Genomic DNA, 6000 nt, shown 5'->3' on the forward strand with positions numbered 1-6000 from the left:
CGCTTTGGGGAGATTGAGATGACATCCTTGCTAGAAGAAATAGGAGGACTAGCCGGCTTGGTATGGGAGACTCCAGGTTTATTGATGCCTGAAAACCGCAAGGGCAGGGGTTTCCTCAAAATGATGGGTCTGAAGAAGAATCCAGAACTGACATGCCTCAAAGAATCCTATATCCCCTTTGACTATTTAGAGGTACGGTCACAGCAAATCCTACTGTACCTATTCTGATGAGTTTGCCATCACTTCATTGGGGCATATTCATCGAAGGGACTTTGTATTCATGTTCTATTTTCTGGGGTTGATTGTGTTTCCAATGAAGAAAGCGAGAATCCACACCCGACTAGCCATGGTCACTAAAACCTTAATGGAAGGAATTGGAGGGCAGCCATTCAGCATCGTGCCCATGATCGTCGTGGAAATATACCGAGCCCTAGAAAAGTGTCAACGGGGAGCTAGTCACTTCGAAGGTTGCAATTTGCTACTTCAGCTGTGGCTCGTGGAGCATCTACAAAAGGGTGAATACCGACAACGCATTCAACGAAGGGATCGGGACGATCATATCTCTTTCCATCACCCAAAGCGAATGAATTATATCCCTGATATGTTCGCTCAGCCAAAGGATGCCAAAGGATGGTTCGAGCTGTTCGATAGTCTGACAGAGGAACAAGTACAATGGATGTTTGAATGGTTTCCAACTGAAGAACTCATCGCCCGATCCCGAGACGCACCTTTTCTGATATTGATCGGTCTGAGAGGAACGTACCCTTACGTTCCTCTCCGAGTTATGAGGCAAGCTGGTAGAAAGTAGGTTGTACCCAGGGTCAACAAGATTAGTCACTTCCAAGCTGATTTCCAGGATGATGATAGCCCTTACAAGTGCCAAGCTCAGCATATGTGGCACTGCAAGATTGTCATGGGGAAAGATACCATCGAACCAGATAGATACCATGCCGGTTGTACTCCCTACTATACCGGCTGGTTAGAGGATAATCACAATGGTCTGAGTCAACCTGGGTTTGTTCGGGGTCACAGGATCATAGATAAAAAGGCCGAGGCACAGGTCAAATACAATCAGCTACGCAAAAGAATCCGGGAGTGCGAAAGTGAGCACCGTGAGATACAAGAAGCCAATCAAAAGTTAATTGAGGAATGGAAGGACATGGCCATCAATGCCAACAAGCGACTGGGATACCTGGAGCGAGGCATAGTGGAACTGGAAAGAAGGTTTCTCAAAAGGGTTGAAGACTGTCAGAATGCTGTGGGAAACGAAGGCGGACATCTAGCCAGAGCCTACCTATTGCTGGGACTTCGTGAGCTGGGGAAGTTATTTGACGAAGCCAGGGATGCCGAGTCTGGGGAGGGTCCTTCATGGACCAAGTAGATAGGACTTTATCTTTTCGCTATTTAAATGTAATAAGGCCTATGGCCATTAGTGACTTTATTTTTCCTGTTATTTAGTGTCGATTTGGGATTTGTCTATTTTTTATCAATAAAATGAGGCATTTAGCATCCTAAGTTCTCCAAATCAATTTGTCGCTAGGCCTACCTCGGGCACAACGAGGCTCCCAAATTAGGACACGCTTTATATTCCAGCATTATGTGTTTAAATATTGCAACATTTTTTTTATGATCCTCACTAACTTGTTTATCTTTTTGTTTTATTTTTTGTTTTGTTATTCCCGTCCTCAAAGGTTAGTTCGTGCACTCTGACATGATCATCTTAAGCAGAGGGGCACACCTCAATAACTGGACTATCAGGACAACCAGAACCCGGCGAGCCTCGGGGTAGCAAGGCTAAAACAAGAATCATTTCACTGTTTTATTTACTGAATGATTTTCTTTTCGCATTTTTCAATTTTCGCAATAAGATCTTCGATGTTCAAAAAAGTTATGAAATTTATCAAAGCATTTCGACTTTTCTTATGAATCAACACTCATTATTATTTTCTCTCATTACTTTACTTATACAGCATTACTATTACTTATCTTGATGAACCAATGACTGTGACATGTAATGAGACAACGCAACAAACAGACATAGACTCAGAGGAAGATGACACACCGGAAGAGATTGTTAAGGAAGTCGAGAATTTTGAAAACAGGCCAAAGTCCAACCTGGACGAGACTGAGATTGTTAACCTGGGAGATGAAGAGAATGTCAAAGAAACACGAATCAGCATGCACTTATCGTCATCAGAAAAGAAGGAATACACAGAGTTTCTAAGAGAATATGAGGACATCTTTGCCTGGTCGTACGATGACATGACTGGTCTGAGTACATCTATTATGGCACACAAACTGCCAACTGATCCGACATGTCCACCGGTAAAACAGAAGCTCAGAAAATTCAAGCCAGATATGAGTCTGAAACTCAAGGAAGAAGTCACCAACCAGGTCAAAGCCAAAGTTCTCAGGGTAGTGGAATACCCAACGTGCTTAGCCAATATCGTGCCAGTACCAAAGAAGGACGGGAAGGTTAGAGTCTGTATCGACTACCGGGATCTCAACCGGGCCAGTCCGAAAGACGATTTCCCCTTACCTAACATACACATCCTGATCGACAATTGCGCCAAGTATGAATTTCAATCGTTTGTGGATTGTTTCGCTGGTTATCATCAGATCTGGATAGATGAAGAAGATGATGAGAAAACGGCTTTCATTACGCTGTGGGGGATGTACTGCTACAAGATGATGCCGTTTGGGTTAAAGAATGTAGGGGCCACCTACATGAGGGCTATGACTACCATTTTTCATGATATGATACACAAGGAGATCGAGGTGTACGTAGATGACGTCATCATTAAGTCAAAGAAGGCCGCCGATCACATGGAGGATTTGAGGAAGTTCTTCAACAGATTTGGGATTATTAAGGTGTGTCGACACAAAGGAAGCATCCAGACTACTAGCGGAGAATCACGCTGGGACCTGTGGTCCACATATGAACGGTTTTGTTTTAGCCAAAAAGATACTCCGAGCTGGTTACTTTTGGATGACTATGGAAACGGACTGCATCCAGTATGTCCGGAAATGCCACCGCTGCCAGATACATGCAGACATGATAAAGGTGCCACCAAACGAGCTTAATGCAACAAGCTCACCATGACCTTTCGCCGCCTGGGGAATGGATGTTATTGGACCAATCGAGCCGGCCGCTTCCAACGGGAACAGGTTCATCCTAGTAGCCATTGACTATTTCACCAAATGGGTAGAGGCAACTTCTTACAAAGCAGTAACTAAGAAAGTCGTGGCAGACTTTGTCCGCGACCGTATCGTCTGTCAGTTCGGGATTCCAAAGTCGATCATTACTGATAATGGCTCCAACCTCAACAGTGACTTGATGAAAGCTATGTGTGAAACCTTCAAGATCAAACACAAGAATTCTACAGCCTACAGACCTCAGATGAATGGAGTCGTAGAAGCCGCCAATAAGAACATCAAGAAGAAACTAAGGAAAATGATAGAGAAGCATAAGCAGTGGCACGAGAAGCTATCATTCGCTTTATCGGGGTATCGCACCACAGTCCGAACATCAACTGGGGCAACCCCCTATATGCTGGTTTATGGTACAGAAGCAGTCATTCCCGCCAAAGTAGAAATTCCTTCCTCAAGGATCATAAAGCTGAGCTCGACGACGCAGAATGGGTGAAGAGTCGTTACGAACAACTAGCTCTTATATATGGGAAAAGAATGAATGCAGTTTGCCATGGTCAGCTTTATCAGAACAGAATGTCCAGAGCCTTCAACAAGAGTCAAGCCGAGAAAGTTCACACCGGGACAGCTGGTATTAAAGAAAATCTTCCCGCATCAAGATGAAGCCAAAGGGAAATTCTCTCCCAACTGGCAAGGTCCATACATGGTTCACCGGGTTCTGACAGGAGGAGCCCTTATACTTGCAGAAATGGACGGAGAAGTTTGGCCGAAGCCGATCAATTCAGACGTAGTCAAGCGTTACTATGTGTAATCTTATGCTTTCCTATATGATGTAATTGAACTACGTCTGACCTGATTCCCGTTTAAGAGGGGATACGTAGGCAGCCTTATGGGTTCGGTCACAATTCAATAAAATTTTCATTTTCCTCGCAATTGGAAACTGGGGCAGAATTTTGAGGAGGACCCTCAAATTTCCAAAGTAATTTTAACCAGTCATCGCAAGCAGCCGCCAGAAGCATCAACCCGCTAAACTGGGGCAGAATTTTGAGGAGGACCCTCAAAATTCCGTAGCAAGAGAGGTCACAATGTCTTGAGCCACGTCACAGTCGTCAGTTCATCTGAAAGCTATTTTTAATTATGTACTTATGTCATATTTTTACTAAACCATGCATGATTATTGCTGAAAACTGCTTGTTTAGCAACGCTACCCCAATGATACATACCGTATCACCAGATCAAAGCCGAACGGGTCAAACATGGCCAGCAGGGATACGAACTAACCTCCCCTCTACAAAACTCACGACTTTTCTTTGGATGCAGACACTTAGATTGCGAAAGCACCTGACATACTATACACTCACAAGACAAACGGTTTTCAGGAATGCAACCCTCAGAATTGTTGCGTTTACCAGCATTTGCTATCCACGCACGCCGACGATATTCCCTATATCGCGATGTCCCCAGCAGTCACAATATCGCAGCCTGCTATCAGCTAAGAACTTTATTACCATTTGCCATTTTATTTTTATTTTTATTTCTGCATTGCATAAGCCTACCATTCTGCCTTCCGAGACTAAACACTATCTCCATATGCATTTTCTGCATTGCATAAGGCTCCCGTTCTGCCTTCCGAGACTAAACACTGTCTCCATCTACATTTTTTTGCATTGCATAAGGCTACCATTCTGCCTTCCGAGACTAAACACTGTCTCCATCTGCATTTTCTGCATTGCATATGGCTACCATTCTGCCTTCCGAGACTAAACACTGTCTCCATCTGCATTTTCTGCATTGCATAAGGCTACCATTCTGCCTTCCGAGACTAAACACTGTCTCCATCTGCATTTTCAACACTGTCTCCATCTGCATTTTCTGTATTGCATAAGGCTACCATTCTGCCTTTCGAGACTAAACACTGTCTCCATCTGCATTTTCTGCATTGCATAAGGCTACTATTCTGCCTTCCGAGACTAAACGCTGTCTCCATCTGCATTTTCTGCATTGCATAAGGCTACCATTCTGCCTACCGAGACTAAACGCTGTCTCCACCTTATTTACATTCTGCATGGCTGAAAGATCACCACCTTATTTACATTATGCATGGCTGAAAGATCGCCACCTTATTTACATTTTGCATGGCTGAAAGATCGCCACCTTATTTACATTCTGCATGGCTGAAAGATCGCCACCTTATTTACATTCTGCATGGCTGAAATATCGCCACCTTATTTACATTTTGCATGGCTGAAAGATCGCCACCTATTACATCTCATGGGCTGAAATATCGCCAAACACTGCATCTCATGGGCTGAAAGATCGCAAAATTATCCGAGGGCGTCATTGTTCAGAGGCACCATTTGCATAGCCCGAGAACACCATGCCATGGCCTGAGGATTCCTTTAATCTTTGCATATCATTATTCAAAGGCATCATGGTTCGGAGGCATCATCCTTATAGCCTGAGAGCATCATTTCATGGCCTGCGAATCCTTTATTATACGCTTCATGGCCTTTGACATCATAGTCTAAGGACGTCATTCTAACAGTCCGAAGACAATCTTCATAGTCCGACGGGAATTTGCATCGCGTTTAAACTTATGCACATTATATGCCCGTATTTGCTTACTTGCAGGTAAACCAGCGAGCAACGGCCATCTCGGCAGGAGCGATTTCGCTCCAATTCCCCGCAGCCCTATCCTAAACATTGCGTCCGTGCTTGAAAGCCTCCATCGGCATACTCCGCCGGTGGATCCTGAACTACATATTGCCTGATTCCTGTAAGACCAGGGATATGTAGGCAGCTCAGAAGCCAGAGCGCGGCACAACCTCTTCAAACCATTTGGTTCGGTCA

Source organism: Nicotiana attenuata, unplaced genomic scaffold (genome assembly GCF_001879085.1).
Source record: "Nicotiana attenuata strain UT unplaced genomic scaffold, NIATTr2, whole genome shotgun sequence".
NCBI classification, from domain to species: Eukaryota; Viridiplantae; Streptophyta; class Magnoliopsida; order Solanales; family Solanaceae; genus Nicotiana; species Nicotiana attenuata.